This window comes from Salvia splendens, chromosome 10, assembly GCF_004379255.2.
Source record: "Salvia splendens isolate huo1 chromosome 10, SspV2, whole genome shotgun sequence".
In the NCBI taxonomy this organism is placed as follows: domain Eukaryota; kingdom Viridiplantae; phylum Streptophyta; class Magnoliopsida; order Lamiales; family Lamiaceae; genus Salvia; species Salvia splendens.
Genome location: NC_056041.1, coordinates 12,482,949 through 12,500,132, shown reverse-complemented (window position 1 = coordinate 12,500,132; position 17,184 = coordinate 12,482,949). Strand labels below are relative to the sequence as shown.

At 37.1% G+C, this 17,184-nt stretch overlaps 1 long non-coding RNA gene across 1 annotated transcript; it reads left to right on the top strand.

Annotated features, from left to right (window-relative positions):
• Nucleotides 1–9,473: 9,473 nt before the first annotated feature.
• On the top strand, nucleotides 9,474–11,099 carry LOC121750811. The gene is made up of 2 exons (XR_006039942.1): nucleotides 9,474–9,736; nucleotides 10,803–11,099. It is a non-coding gene; the product is annotated as an uncharacterized LOC121750811 (long non-coding RNA).
• The last annotated feature ends 6,085 nt before the right edge of the window (nucleotides 11,100–17,184 follow it).

Genomic DNA, 17,184 nt, shown 5'->3' with positions numbered 1-17,184 from the left:
GTTTTGGAATTTTGTCATTGTTGGAAAGAAATCAAGAGAAGATCAATCAAAAGGGAAGGATCAAGGAGATTGATATGGAATTAATGTAATTACCGTGTAATAAGGCAATATGAACTAGGGTAAATCTTACCTTAATTTGTATAATTTCTCTACTATATAGTAGGCTGTAAATCAATGGAAATACATAACTTTTGAGTGAGATATAAACCATTTCAACATGGCATCAGAGCAAAGGCTCAGAAAATATATCATCACAGCCAAATAACCTTTCCCGACCTAAGGCAAAAAAAATCAAGTCATGGCAGAGGGAACCGAAAATAAACCAATCATCCCAGACGATCACAAACTGAGGGTGAGTAAGAATGTTACCGTAGCAGTGAAGCTCAATGGAGCCAATTACCCGATATGGGAGCGGCTCATGAAGATTCAGATTGGGAGTAGGAGGGTACTCCGACACATCAACGGCAACCCGCCACCGCCTGAACGAGGAACGGCCGGTTACACGGAGTGGGAGGAAACGGACCTAATCGTTTTCTCGTGGATTTTGGACAATATCGAAACCGATATCGTCATCGATTTCGCCCATCACCAAACGGCAGAGGCCTTATGGAAGAGCCTCGCCGTGACCTTTGAGAGCACGTCGGATCCATTCTTACTATTCGATCTGGAGGAGAAAGCAGAAAACGTTAAGCAAGGAGAACAAAGTCTCGAGACTTATTGGCGGCACTTACATGGAACGTGGGTCGATGTGGATCGATGCCAAGACCAACCCGTCACTTGTTGTGACAAAGGAATCGGAAAATTCCGAAAATACGTCGAAACCCGACAATTGTTCAAGTTCTTAACCGGGCTCAATCCGAGGTATGACCAGATGAAACGAGAAGTCCTCAGAGACCGTCCGTGGCCCTCAGCCGAGGTCGCATATGGCTGGATCAAAAGGGAGACCGCCCGGCTCAAGGTGATGCCGGCAACCTCCACCGAGTTAGCCGGCGCAACCAACGACACCAACTCATCATCGGGCAACGGGATCGGACTGGGATTCGCGGCCCGGAGCCAACAGCGAGGAGGACCTCCGTCAAACCGAACAGGGACAGGAGCCGCCCCCCCAAATCGACGGCCATTCAAGGTGGACAAATCGAAATTGTGGTGCACACATTGTGGAAAGCACAAGCATACCAAGGAAACATGCTTCCTTCTCGTCGGATTTCCCGAATGGTGGGACGAGAATCAGAAGGCGAGGGCAAAACTAGCCATCGGAATGACCGACAACGGAGGGGGTCTGTTTCCTACGGCCGGAGCGGGCAACCAGGAGGCCACCGACGCTCACGGCCGACCGGAGAACAGAGGAGGAACCATCGGCGAAGCAGCGGTAGCCGAAGTGAGGAGGGGCGGCGGATCGATAGGTAAAGGGTTAGGGTTTTTTAATCCTAACCCTATTCTCCCTTTTGCTATTAAAACCCCCAATTCCGGAAAATCCCAAATAAGACCCCAAGGTTCTGTTTTATTATGCCATAAACCCCACCAGCCTAATAAATTGCAGTTTAGTCCCCCAGGAGTTAGTATTCCGAAAAAAGACCCCCAGAATTCAGAAAATTCCTATGTTAGCTCTAATTATTTTGCACCTATTGAAAATACTCATATTGCATGTATGGCGAAAAAATTAGAGGGTAGCAGTGAGGAATGGATATTTGATTGTGGAGCCACAGATACTATGACCTATGATAGGGAGGATTTTTCCATTTTTAACGAGGCAACTAAAAGCCAAATTCAAACTGCTGATGGGAAATTAACATCCGTACATGGAAGTGGAACAATTGAGATATCCCCAAGCTTGAAGCTTAAGAACTGTCTTTATGTACCCAAACTGAGCCACAAATTGATGTCTATTAGCCATGTGACTAAGGAACTGAATTGTACCTTACTGATGCACCCGAATTTCTGCGTGTTACAGGATATCAGGACGAGGAGGATAATTGGGCGTGGCACTGAGCGTCAAGGCCTCTATTACGTGGATGAGATAGCTCACCAAGGTGGCGCCGCGATGCTTGCTCACGGATCTGCTGATAGGGAAGCTTGGTTGTGGCACCGAAGAGTGGGTCATCCATCTGCGGGTTATTTTAAATTGATTTTTCCAAAATTTTCGCACTTAAAAGACATCTCTTGTGAGTCATGTGTTTTTGCTAAGAATCATAGACAATCGTTTAAATCCAGTGATACGCGTGTTAAAAATATTTTTTCTCTAGTTCATGCTGATGTGTGGGGCCCTGCGCCTATTACTGGTGATCATGGTTTTAAGTATTTTCTTCTGTTTGTTGATGATTGCACAAGAATGACTTGGGTGTATTTTCTGCGAAATAAATCTGAAGTGTTTGAAAAATTTGTCATATTTTTTAAAATGATTCAGACACAATTTCACAAAACCATTTCGGTCCTTCGGTCGGATAATGGGAGGGAGTTTGTCAATAAAGACATGGAAAACTTTTTTCAAACACACGGGTTAGTACACCAAACCTCATGTCCTTATACGCCAGAACAAAATGGGGTAGCTGAGAGAAAAAATAGAATTCTTCTTGAAATAACTAGAGCTTTATTTTTTGATTCAAACGTCCCAAAGTTCCTCTGGCCAGAGGCAGTGGCTACCTCGGTCTATCTTGTAAACCGACTTCCTACAAAAGTGCTTGATATGAAAACACCCCTCCAAGTTCTTTCAAAACAGACGAAGGTCCCTGAACCCCTCACTCTTCCGCTCAAAATTTTTGGATGTTCTGTCTATGTGCATATCCCGAAACACGAACGAACTAAATTCTCTGCATGTGCTGTGAAATGTGCTTTTCTTGGGTATGGGACTAATCAGAAGGGATATAGGTGCTACGATCCATCATCTAGGAAAATAGTCACTACCATGAATTGTAATTTCCTTGAGTGCGAATATTTTTATCAAACCCAACTTCGGGGTCAGGGGGAGAGTACTGGGAGTGGCCTAGGAGATATAAGTGGACCCCCAAGTTGGCTGGTGCCTCAATCAAGCAGCTCCGAGGCGGAACCAACAGAGGAAGCTAGCGCCACCGCCGAGCAAGTCACGTCTACTGTAGACCCTCCTCAGCCAACCACGCTACAGTCCAATCCTCCTCCAGTGATATCTGAGGTAAACCCCGAATCCCAACTTGAAAGTACATCTATGGTTGATAATCCTGAGACAGAGACGGAGGAAGTCACTGCCATTGACGGAGACACTGGCCGTTATATTCTTCCCCAACGAAGCACTCGAGGAATTCCACCTAGAAGATACAGTCCGGAGAAAATCGAAACTAAGAACAGATACTCAATAGCCAATCTTGCTAAGGCTAATCTCACTGAAATGGCTAAAGCATTCACGACCGCCCTATATGAAGAAGAGGAAATACCTCAAACAGCAGAAGAGACAATGCAGATAACTCATTGGAGGAAATCAATGATGGTAGAAATGAGTGCCCTGATGAAGAGCGAGACATGGGAAGTGTGTACCAAACCAGAAGGAGTACGAGCTGTAGGATGCAGGTGGGTCTTTACCATCAAAAGGAGACCTGATGGATCAATTGAGAGATACAAGGCGAGGTTAGTAGCCAAGGGGTACACCCAGACGTACGGAGTTGATTATGCGGAGACCTTCTCCCCGGTGGCCAAAATGAACACTATCCGAGTCCTGTTTTCTATTGCGGCAAACAAGGAGTGGCCTCTGCACCAGTTCGATGTGACTAATGCTTTTCTACATGGGGAACTCTCGAAGCCAATATACATGGAAGCCCCACCTGGTTTCTCTGAAGATTTCAAAGGTGGGCAAGTTTGCAAGCTCAAGAAGACACTGTATGGATTGAAACAATCACCACGAGCATGGTTCGGGAGATTTACAGAAGTAATGAAGAAGTACGGGTACAAGCAGAGCAGTTCTGATCACACCCTGTTTCTAAAGAAGAGGGACGGAAAGATCACCTGCCTGATTATCTACGTAGATGATATGATCCTCACTGGCGACGATGAGGAAGAAATCAAGATGCTAAGACAAAACCTGTTTTCAGAATTTCAGATGAAGGATCTTGGATTGCTGAAGTATTTTTTGGGGATAGAGGTTTTGAGATCAAAGAAGGGAATCTTCATCAACCAGAGGAAATATGTACTCGACTTACTGGCGGAAACCGAGATGTTGGATTGTAAGCCAGCAGATACTCCTATGGTACAGAATCATGGGCTACAGATAGTAGAAGGAGCAGAACCTACACATCGCACGAGGTACCAACGCTTGGTTGGTAAGCTAATTTACCTATCCCATACGAGGCCTGACATTGCATATGCAGTTGGAGTGGTGAGTCAGTTCATGCACAAACCTCAAGAAGCTCATTGGGAAGCAGCGATGCGGATCGTTCGATACCTAAAAGGAACTCCGGGACATGGAGTGATGTTTAAGAAGCATGGCCATATGGACATATACGGATTTACAGATGCCGATTGGGCCGGAAACCCAAATGATCGAAAGTCAACCGCAGGGTACTTCACATTCGTTGGTGGGAATTTGGTCACCTGGCGAAGCAAGAAACAAAAGGTGGTAGCTTTGTCAAGTGCTGAAGCAGAATTTCGAGGGATCAAAAGTGGATTGACTGAGATCCTATGGCTAAAAAGGCTGATGACTGAGTTGGAGTTGATGCCGTCAGGACCCTGCAAGCTCTTCTGCGATAACAAAGCAGCCATCAGCATATCTGAGAATCCAGTGCAGCATGATCGGACGAAACATGTTGAAGTCGATCGGCACTTCATCAAAGACAACATTGAGGCCAAGGTTGTGGAACTACCATTTGTAAGATCAGAAGACCAGCTAGCTGATATCCTTACTAAAGCAGTGGACTTCAGAAGCTTTCATGAAGCATTGGGCAAGTTAAGCTTGGATGATCCCCTCACTTAACTTGAGGGGGAGTGTTGGAAAGAAATCAAGAGAAGATCAATCAAAAGGGAAGGATCAAGGAGATTGATATGAAATTAATGTAATTACCGTGTAATAAGGCAATATGAACTAGGGTAAATCTTACCTTAATTTGTATAATCTCTCTACTATATAGTAGGCTGTAAATCAATGGAAATACATAACTTTTGAGTGAGATATAAACCATTTCAACCGTCATAAAAGTGTCAATTTTACAAAAGTGTAAATCACATAATGATCAAAACTCATCTTAGAGTTAAGTTCAAAAAATACAGCTTGTAAAAGTGTAAATCACATAACGACCAAAATTAGTACTTAGTGTAATTTTATATACTTATTAAATATATTATGTATAAAATTGAAACCGAAATGGTTCCCTAATTATTTTCTAATTAATAAAAAGATGTATGAATCGATTTCGTTGATCATATTCATATCTATGCGTGATAATTTCAGTAAGGTTGTACTATAATTTATAAGTATCATGATTCATGTACAACTTCGGTTAATGAGTAGAAGTTGTACCAATATCTTCCTCAATCAATTGTGACAAAATTTGTATTCCTCGATCTATTCACACGAGTTATACTTTTCAGTTTCAGAAACTTCAATCAATATGGGCAGACTTGTTGCTTTATAATTCCCCAGCCTAGTAACTTTATAAAATGACAAAATGAATCAGAAGCCTAAGTTAGAGCATATGAAAAGATATGTGTTATGTATTTTTGCAGCCTAATCAAAGTAACCTATTAGATCTATTACACACACGAGATCTAAACAGATTTGCGAAGGGGCGAAGGAAAGCATACATGATACTTATAAATTATACTCATACTAGTAGAATTTATCAAAGAAATAAACTTGAAAAAAAATAGCAGAATTAGGTTAAGGACCAATATCCATATTTAACATCTCTTTAGATAGAAAAAAAATTTACTAAGTTCACTTGATTCAAAAATACATCAACTTCTACCATTTTTTTAGTTTCGCAAACAATTTTGGCAGATTAGAAGATTAAATAGCAATCAAAACAATGGGGTTTTTATTATATTACAATAACTTGACATGATATAAATATGATGTGAAAATCAAAATAACTACATAATTTCCAACTCCTATGAAAAATTGTGCATTTTAACTTCAATTTGAAAGATTGTTTACTGAATCGGGAACGATGAAAATTGAACAATTAGATGTTCTATTTTTGGCGTTTTATTGATTACTAAATGCATACAGCTAGCAACAATTTTGTAAAATACTACTCCCAAAATACACTTACATGTACGATTTTCTTCTTATTTTAGTTCTGGAAAAAAAATTGCATATAATTATAAATAAGAATTAAGAAAATGAACAGGAGCAGCTTTTTTCACGTTAGGAAGTTCAGTTCTCTCTGCATTTCTAACTGCAAAGCAAAAGAAAAGGACTTTAGAATTTAGGAAGCGTCTCCGACATTAATTAAAACTTGTAGACGATAAAAAAATGCGAATTCAAGTAAAAAAGAAGTAGACATAACAGTGGTAAATTGAGTGAATTTTTCACTTTAGTTTCTGATTTTAGAGTACTAGCAAGAGACGACTCGTACAAGCTATCTACATCACAGTAAACTGAAAGCTCCCATTTTATAATTATTTATTTTAATTATAGCTCAAATTGAGAACCTCTTATTGAAGAGCAAGTTAATTAATTAACTATCAAGATGCCTTCTCTTTCAGTCTGCATGCTTGAAAAACCGGCTTCCAACAGTAAGAAATATTCTTTTAATTTATTGCTTTTACCACAACAGCTTCAACTGATTTATGATTCCAATTTATTAATTACTAGTTCTTGTTAAACAACTAACATGTACGGATAGAGGATAGATAAAGTGAAGATTCTATGCAAAATATACTTACTAGAAGATACTCCATCAGGTACAAAAAATGCTATGTGAGGTGAGGTGAGGTGAGGCTATTTAAGTAAATTTAGACTTCCATGCACTATATATTGTCATAAAACCTAGCTAGCTCAATTTATTTATCTGTCTCAGGCTCAGTAGTCAGCACACACTTATGGAAATATCAACAACTTACACCTTTGCTGCACTGCTATTGCCTATCTTCTTCCTTTCTCTCACTTTGCTGCCACTCCAATCAGGTAATCAAAATCTCTTCTATTTCAAAATCACTTTGATATATGGTGAGAAAGATTATACATCTCATGAATAGTGCAATGGTGATTATGTGAGGATTTTGAGTGCATATTCAGGTGGGATAGGGATAGGGGCATCAATGGAAGATGAGGTGAAGAAGGAGATAAAGATGGGGCTGGGATCTAAACCCCCTGCTTGCCTGAATAGATGCATGAGTTGCAGGCCATGTGTGGCAACCCTAGCCATACCATCCCAATCCCGATCCCGAAAGAGGAGTCCCATCATCTATGTCAAGTTCTCTCATGCTCAAGATGACACCTATTATCTTCTCTCTTGGAAATGCACCTGTGGGAACAAACTCTTTCAACCCTGATACTCAAATTCTATATTTATGTAATCTAATTCTTCATCATCTATATTTGTCTATATATGCTTTTTTCATACATGAACATGACCCATAAGGTTTCTTGATTTTTTCTTGTTTATTTATTCTTCTGCTTTCTTTCTCAAGGATATGATCATTCATGCTTTACATTATAATATAGGACTGTATCGCGTTAAAGGAAAAACACCCTTTAAAGGCGAAACACCGAACTAAATAAAATAGGTTATTAATTAGCATAAGAAAAATCCAATGTTATTAATTATTACATCATTTTTAGTTCATTACAGGAAATTCATATTTAAAGATGAACCGGAGGTAACGGTTAGGTAATACATAGTTCATTATTAGTTTGTTTTTAGTTTATTTTAAAAAAGAGTAGTGATTTAGAGACATAATGTCTCTATGCCATAATACCCTTATGTACATTTTGACATAACACATTTTATACTATGACTAATTTACCCTAATGGTATTTTAACATCAAATCAATTATCCTTGTCCAAATTCCTACTATTCTACGCATGATTATGAGTTTATGACTCATCAAATTAGGAAATTTAATTAAGTATCCTCAAAATGTCACAAGTTTTGTAAGTGATTGAAATTAATTTTAGTTATTTTTTTAATACTAGCGATGTTTATAGAATATTTATTTAAGGACATAATTTGCGATATATATTGAGTTCTTTTTTTATAACACTAGCTAAAAATCTTCCACACTTTGATAATTGGTTGCATATTTGATGTGATTAGCGATATCTCCAAGAGGAAATTATATGAGTATTAATGACTTAATATTTTTGATAAAAAAATATCAATTCAATTATTTATTTATTTAATATTTTAATTTATTTCATGATAAATTAAAAACTTATGCAGTTAAAATTTTCTCATTTTCTTTATAAAAATTAGACCTCATTAACTCAATCCACCATATGCAACAAATTAATAAAGTAGTATATTTGAAAGTACTCTACTACTAATTTATTTCATGATAGGGTGAATGCTTTAGAAAAAAAGTACTACTAAGCATTAACTGTACAGATTTAAAATATTAAATGAATGAGTTAAAAATATGTAATTAACTAATTTTTTTTATTGAGGTTCGACTTACGTTCTTAAAAAGATATTAAAGTTTGAAAATTTGGAAACTAAAATAAAATATTGAAATTCTTATAATGAAAATCATAAACTCAATTAGTATTATGAAATTCTTATTAAGAATTTTAAAGAAATTAAAATTTTTGAATGTAAAAAAATTAATATTATGAAAATTTTAAAATCAAAACCACAAACTCAACAAGTATTAATATATAGAATCAATGAAATTACACTATTTTAAAACTTTAAATATGTGTCTTTAAATAAATGAATAGAAATATGAGATAAAAAACTATTTTAAAACTTTAAATATGTGTCTTTAAATAAATGAATAGAAATATGAGATAAAAAAAAAGATTGTCAATCATAAATATAAAGGTTGTATGTAAAGAAAATAATTGAATACGCATAATTAGAGCAATGTCCTTAATTAAGTATATTAATGAACAATTTAATGTTTTTATATGCACAAGGGTAGTATGGTATATGCACAAAACATTTATTTAAAAAAAATTATAAAACAATCTAAAATGACTACTTTAACCTCATTATGTCTTAGACATTATGTCTCCAAAACATTTTTCTTTAAAAAATTATATATTGTGGCTCATTTATCTCGCGACAGTCAAACATATTGCACATAAGATGGTAATGAACAAACTAATAGTAAACTTGGTGTTATTTAATAATGAACATCTATATTTTGGTTATGCATTTAGAATTAATTGTGCATTGATCAAACTCCATATATAACTACTATAAATTACGTATATCTCATCAACTTCTTCCCTAAATCTTTTGTTCAAAACAAAAAATAAATTAAGAAAGAGGTTTCTTTGAGGCCCAATTTGAGGCCCATTATCTTGGAAATACAAAATCTTAACCACTAAACACAACATTGAAAGAGTACTGAGAAAACTGCAACCAACCATGTCGTCTTCCCCCTTTCCGATTACCGTTCACTACCGTCACTGCCGCCCTTCGCCGCCGAACTATGTTTCAGCTATCACAACAAGCCATTTCATGAGTTTCAGCTCACCTTCCTCACCTTCAACCAATCTCCACCGTTCATTTCCCTTATTCAAGCGCGATTCTCGCTTCCACCGTTGCTGCGCCACCAGTTCGCCATCCGAACCGCCGCCGGAGAATCAGCTACCTCCATCTTTAGGTAGTATCATCAGAATTTAATATGATTTCGAAATTTGCTCTCTCTCACATACGCCTACGCATGCCTGTATATATAGAAAACACACAAAATGTCAATTTTTGAGAGGGTAGTCATTAATTGTATACTTATTGGGGTCTATTGTTAAAATTGAATGATAGTATTGATTTGATTTAGTAATCAGTAGTTAATTAGTCGATTTCGTTAATGTTCTGGTAGATATTCTGATTTATGAAAGTAAATTTGAGCCTACTTCCTTGCATTTTGCTTGACGAAATGAGGGCTTCGAGAAGTTCTTTGGTTAATTGTTGAGAACTTTAGATGGAGGAAAAAACGCTCCAAAATTGTAGACTCCATAGTTTAGGTGGTAGAAATGATTGATAAATCCACCATGCTCTTCCAATACATATTCCCTGGATTAAATTCCACAAGTAATCACACAAAATGGATATTTCTTGTCGGTGCCAAACCTGTTCTAGCCCAACATGTGATGCTCGATGCCATCAGCGCCTTGAAACTTTTGTAGTCATCTGATATGTGGTTGAGTGTTGGATTTTGATGGTCGACTGTCGTAGGCCTGCTTAAGAAAAGTAAAACCATGTCTCTTTAAAAGCATTCGTCGGCTTGTGTGTAATATGGTTGCAGACTTACAATAAGTCTTGATTTCCATAAAGTGTTCTATTTTTCTACCTCAGATGGGATCTTAGACATTCTATAAACTCTTGAGAGTAACTGCTGAAAAAATCATATTGCTTCTTTTGGAGCTAGTGTCGTGTCCTCTTGTCCAAAAGCAATTTCTCAGAATCTTCTTCAACATTCTACCTGACCTAAGGACACTCATTATTTGAATCATGCTTGTAAAGTGGAGATCATATAATTCTCCGTCCTTTCACACATTGAATGTATACAGTTTCACTTGACAATGTCTTGATTATCATGTTCCGTATTATCGCGTGCTACAAATAAAATGTTCGTTTTCAAATTGTAGGCTCTTTTACGTTGATGGTCCCATTTCGTTAATTTTCTATTTCTAATTCCTAATGGGAATAACTTTTGATATGTTAATCAGGTGAATCACCGAAGGATACTCTGCAGATTTTCTTTGCCGTGCTATTCTGGATGTCACTTTTCTTCTGGTCTTGCGCATGGGATCGAGGAAATAGTGGCAGATCAGACAAGGGCCCTCGATTTAGGAAATAACACCATTAGGTTATGTGTTGTGGATATATACTTATACTACAAGTTAGCGTAGAATGGGGTTATTGAGTGGTAGGACTATGAGCAGTCAGATTTGAGGTTACAATATAATGATATTTTTGTATATTACGAAGTTGAGGTTATAGATCCACCAAATTTATTATATTTACCTTTTGCTTTAACTTGATCTTGAGTAATCCATTTTTCTCTGGAACTGCCATTATATGCATGTTTTTAGAAAATAACAGCAGCAAGTATAAATGCTCTCTGGTTAGATAAATTGCCGTTATTCTGTCATGTTACATTTTTGCTTTTCGACAAGGTAATGCTCTGGTTAGGAGATTCTTTAGCCAAAGTAATGCCGTGGATCAGGGCACACATATCATGGAATTTTGGATAGTGATCTTGATCTCACAACACCAGCTCTGGCTTTAGGCTTATTGGTGACAAATCTGGGGGTGATCAAGTTACCAAGAAACAAACAAGATGGAGCCTCGTATTCAGCACTTCATCAGGTAAATACCTTATTTTTAGATGTACTTATTATAATGTAAGGCTATATTATTATGATTTACTTGGATCCAGTGAAGTTCTCACTTCCTCTTGATTTTGGGCGATCAATAGGAAAGAAACAGAATTCGGGAGGCCCATCATCTCAGGTAGCTGAAATATCATTGGTTTAGTCATGTTTTCATTAGTAGTATTTTTAAAACTATTGAATAGAAGTGAATATTTGATGGTCTGATTCGGTCCACAACTTGGATTCTATCTGGATAATAATACAAGACGAATATTTGATACACAGGGGTATTTTTGTGGATTTTATCTCATGAAACTTCTATAAATTTCTATTTGGAGTAATGAGGATCTGGATTTTTTTGAGCAAACAGGCCGAGGAGAAATCATGAAACTGCAAAACTATGAAATGCTCTATTACCTTTTTAAAAAACATGATAATCATCAATAAGCATAAGGTTTGATCATTCTAAAAAAATCGGTGAATTTGTCCCATTCATTTTATCTCGTGCATTAAACAATATTATCTCGAATTTAATAACTACTGCAACCTGATTTGGATTGATTGAAGAATTTGGCTTGCAACTTGATCTGTGACCAATTATTGTGATGTATGAGCTATTTACAAACATAAGAATAACATATATGCGTGTGGATTATTTGTGGTTTCTTTTATTCACCGTTGTTATTGTAGGCTTCTATTGCATTTGTAAATACTATTGATGTTGATGCCAAGGTCGTAAACCACCATTGATTATACAAGGTTATCATTATTACCCAACTTTTAATATTTTACTTGTTAACCACTTGCTTTACTGAGTACTTGCAAATTATTGGTGAGATATAAGACATTATCATATCATATCATCAATTTAAAATTAATATATTATAAAGAATTTGTTCAACCAAACAACTAAACTAGGGCTACTAAACATAAGTACGACCCACAAATGAGATAAGAATATTAAAGAAAGTCTTTCTTCAATTATTTTATTCACGCCAAAACTTTGAACTAGCGTTTTAAAAGCCGATAAGCTGATCCACCAATTAAACTCCGGATAGATAACTTCATTAATTTCCTTATCCATCCAATTTCAAGAACATTGTTTTAAAGTGTACTCATTATTCATTAATAAGACAAGTTATAGTTGAAGTGAGAAAAATGGACTGTATAAATAAGTAGTAGTAATGTTTTCCGCTATCAATTAAATCGGACCACTCGCCAACCATTTTAGTGAATCTGCGGTGAACTTAAACCGGTTGCGGCCACCGCCATTATCACCTTTTATTAACGAGAGTTTTAGTCCACGTTGAAGATTCAACAACTATCATATTTACTCACCACAAAAGATGAGTTGCTAAGGATGAAACTGAATCATAGAATTTAAATTTAACATATGGAAATAAACGTGATTTTGACTCAGACACAAATTGCTTTCTCCAGTGAGATGATACATATGCAAAACTATTTTAATAATCCCTTTATCCCTTTATTACATTCCATATTTACTCTTATTACTATTTACTCGAGGTAGATATCACCTAAGGTGATGACACAAAATTTTAGAATATTTATTTTGTGTTTATTTAATGAAAAAATATATATATTTTATATTTTAATGTGGAGAATTTTTATTAAAAAAAGTGTTACATTTTTTATGAAATAAATTATGAAAAATGTGTGACATCTTACTTAGGCAAATGTAGGAGTATCATTTTTGATTGCCTCACTTGAAATATTGAATTTTCATTATAAATAAAATTGATGAATTTATATTTCTTTTTAAGTAAGATCTCTTATTCGGATCGTCGATTAATTACCATTTTATCAATATTTAGAATTAAATAACTATGAATCCCACAGAAAAATGCTAATACTAGTTTTTATAATAGGAACAAAGATATTTCACAGAACGACGTAATATCAAGATAGAAAAAATATAGTATTGATGTATAATCGATGAATTTATATAATACTAGTAGTTAGGCTTGCACAAGGGTCGGAACCCGCCGGTTCCGGGCCCGAACCGGCGGGTCAAGGGTCGGAAAATCCGCGAACCTGAACCGGCCCGCCTAGCTCCCGGCGGTTCCGGTTCAGGTTCAAAAAACCGGCGGGTTACGCGCCGGTTCAAAACCACCGGTTTTCGGCTCGAACCACCGGTTCCGGGCCCGAACCGGCGGGTTGACGATTTTTTTTTTTTTTTTTGCATTTTTCAACTTTTCAATTTTAATCAAATTACATTACACTTTTCAAGTTTGCTTTTGTATGCAATGTGAGTAAATAAAATTGAAAAAAATACGTCTAAAGTTGCAATTTTATTGAAATTGCATGTTTACAAATTACACGTTACAAGTTACAACAATTACAAATTGAAAACATATGGCGGTCTTGAATTCTTAAACAAAATTTAAATACAAATGAGACTACTAGTGAAGAACTAATTACAAATGACAAGAAACGACGTTGAAGTTCTTAAACGTATAAGTGTATTATATATATACTCTTAACCGGCGAAGAAGATCTTTCTACATAACTAAATTAAGGACACCTTTAGCAATTCAACTTTAAATGTTGAGTTTCGTCTAACAATCAACAATTATAGTAGAATTGTCAAAAGTTTCCCTCATTTAGCCGTATAGAGAAATATACTTCATCGACTAGAGTATATACAAATACAATTATGTAATTGTATTTGCATATTTTTAAAGTAGGAATTAATGGGAAAAAAAAAGAAATAAAAGAAAAAGGACTTGAGCTCAACTTAAATTAAAAATTTAAGTTGAGGTGCCTACGTATCCCAATTGCTCATTTGCATTAGGGAATCAAAGTCCACGTAGTTCTCTTACCTTACTTACCTATTTGGTTTGGCCGGCGGCGGTTGACGGTTGGCCTAATCTTCATCCCCGGTGAATTCATCTTGTGATCCCTCTTGACGATCATTCCAATCATTTTCTTGTTCTCGGACGTCAGCTTTGGCCCAATCATCAAGTAACATCACGGCTTCCATATTTTTCGCCGAGAGCTTACTTCTTGATTCATCCAAAACGCGCGAGCCAACACTAAAAGCGGACTCGACGGCGACAGTGGAAGCCGGAACAGAAAAAATCTCCTTGGCCATTGAAGCAAGGATGGGAAAATCTTTCTCGTGGGTTCCCCACCAATCGAGGACGTCGATTTGGGCGGGAGGAGTAGGACCTTCATCACCAAAGGAAAAGAGTGATTCAAATATAAATCTAATTCACTGACCATACCTGAGGACCTTCCGCCGGTGCTGTAGTTGTATAGGTCGGCTAGTTGGGATTGCGCGTCGGGGTCATCATAATCGGCTTGAAATGCAAAGCCATAGTTATGTTGTGGAGGAGGGGGTCTTCTGACTTGGTGAGTGGTGTTATACTTGGTTTCATATTCGGTGTAGAGAGAGCGCAAGTTATACTCGAGGTTTTGTTGCACAACTGACCGGTCCGGGAGGTTTATTTGAAAGGTTTCTGAGAGGTCGACTCCAAATTCGTCACTGGTATCGGATTGGATTGCTTGAAGGGGACCAAGATCAATTGAACTCAAATTGTTATAATAAAAATCTAAAATTCTAGAGGTACCTGCTAATTTCCATTTTGGATCCAATACCTTTGCAATCAAAAACACGTTAGGAATCTCACTGAAATACTTGAGCCATTTTTCAATCATATAATACAAAACGCACATTAACTCGGGAGAAGAGGAAGCATTTTTCATTGAAGTTTTAAAACCAAGGGATATGTACATGCAATGCTCCAAAACACGAACAGCAGTGCAATAATAAACACCCGACAATTCAACAGTAGCATTTTTGAAATATTTGAACAATTTAAATAAAGCCAAACTGTTATCCCAACAACTATGCGAAAGATATAAATCACGGTAGGGGTTAGTTCTATAAAAATCACATAAAGCATCTTTATGTGTCAAGGTAGAATTCAGACAATCATATGTCGAATTCCATCTATGAGACACATCCATAGTAAAATTCGTGTACCTGACATTCTTTTGATGGCAATATTTCTTCCATGCTTTGCCAATAGCTGGCTTTTGATGGATTAATCTAACTGCATTTCTAATAGGAGAGACATGCTTTTGCCATAATTCAAGGGCATCCTGTACACATAAATTTAAAATATGGCAAATGCATCTTTGATGAAAATACTTACCTCCAATTACCGGTGTACAAGCCGCAATCAAATCGGCAATACTTGCGGTGTTGGCAGTTGCATTATCAAAACCAATAGAAAATATCTTGTTGCATAGCTGAAACTCATTCAACACTTGTATAATCAAAGAAGCAATTTCTGGTGCAGTGTGTGGACTTTCAAATTCTCTAAAACCAATTAAACGCTTGTTCAAAGTCCAACTGTTGTCCACAAAGTGAACCGTAATACCCATGTATGAATGACGGTTAAAACAATCCGTCCAAACATCTGAGCAAATGTTCACCCTGTGGCCCATGTTAACTAAATAACGTGATAATTCTACCTTTTTCTCCAAGCACTGCCGAACGGTAGATCGTTGCACGGTCATTCGACCTATTCTTTTGATTGCTACATTCAACCCACTTTGCATAGTAACCTCAAAACTTTTGTCATCAAAAACATTAAAGGGCATATGCTTCATAGCCGCCCATCTAGTCATTGTATCATCAAAATTCTTTTTATCATATTTAAATAGAGGCGCACCTGACGAACCCGAGCCGGCGCCGGCGGGTTGGAAGTTTAGTTGGCTTTGGGTAGAGGCAGTGCCGCATTCTACCGGATGCTTTGCCACTAAATGGTGACGGAGGGTGCCATATCCACCACCGGCGGACCATTTGTACACTTTATCGCAATAGTTGCAATAAACATGAAAGTCCGAAGTCTCTTCTTGAGAGTTCGGATCGTGAGGACTTGGAATCACCACCGCCACCTTCTTGTAGTGTTTGATAAAAATGTCCGATTTCAAAGGTTTTGCCGTGTTAGTGGGTGCAGGGGGAGGCATCTCCTCATTTCCGCCGGTGCTAGAAGGAATACGAGAATGCGATCTATCCTCGTTGTTGTCCGAGTCCGACGATATAGTAACGTCGAACTCCTCATCTCCCCTACCCCCGCCTTGTTGCATTTCAGCAAGTAGCATGGCGGTCCTATGATCTTCTTCCATCTACAAATATTATGTACGTAGAAGTTAAAAGTATGAACGCAAAAAAAAATTAATGAAATTTTGTGCATGTGAATTGGAAAACAAATTTTTCATTACTTACTTGCATGCGTTCGGCTGCCAATCGGGAAACCTCGTCCATAACATCTCGACGACTAGGTCGTCGAGATTTTGAGGGACGCGTAGTGCTTTGATCTTGGGCTATTCCCTTGCCCCGATCACCACGTCCCGATCCACCACGAGAAGAAGACATATTGAATATATTGATAAATGAAAAGTAATATGGACTTGGAATAAAATATGTATGAAGTATAAAAGAAGTGGTAAATTATGAGTACAACAAATATAGTAGTGAGTAGAAAGTGTAGAATTAAACTTGCGCAATTAGAGAGAATGATGAGAGAATAGAGAAATGGAGATTGAGAATGAAATCCTTGTTAACACAAGAATGGGGTAAGGAAATATGAAGGAGAAGTGAGGTATTTATAGGAGTAAAATTGGAAGAAATAAAAAAAAAAAATTCAAATTTCAAACTTTCAAATTTTCGGCCGAACCGCCGGTTTACCGCCTGAACCGG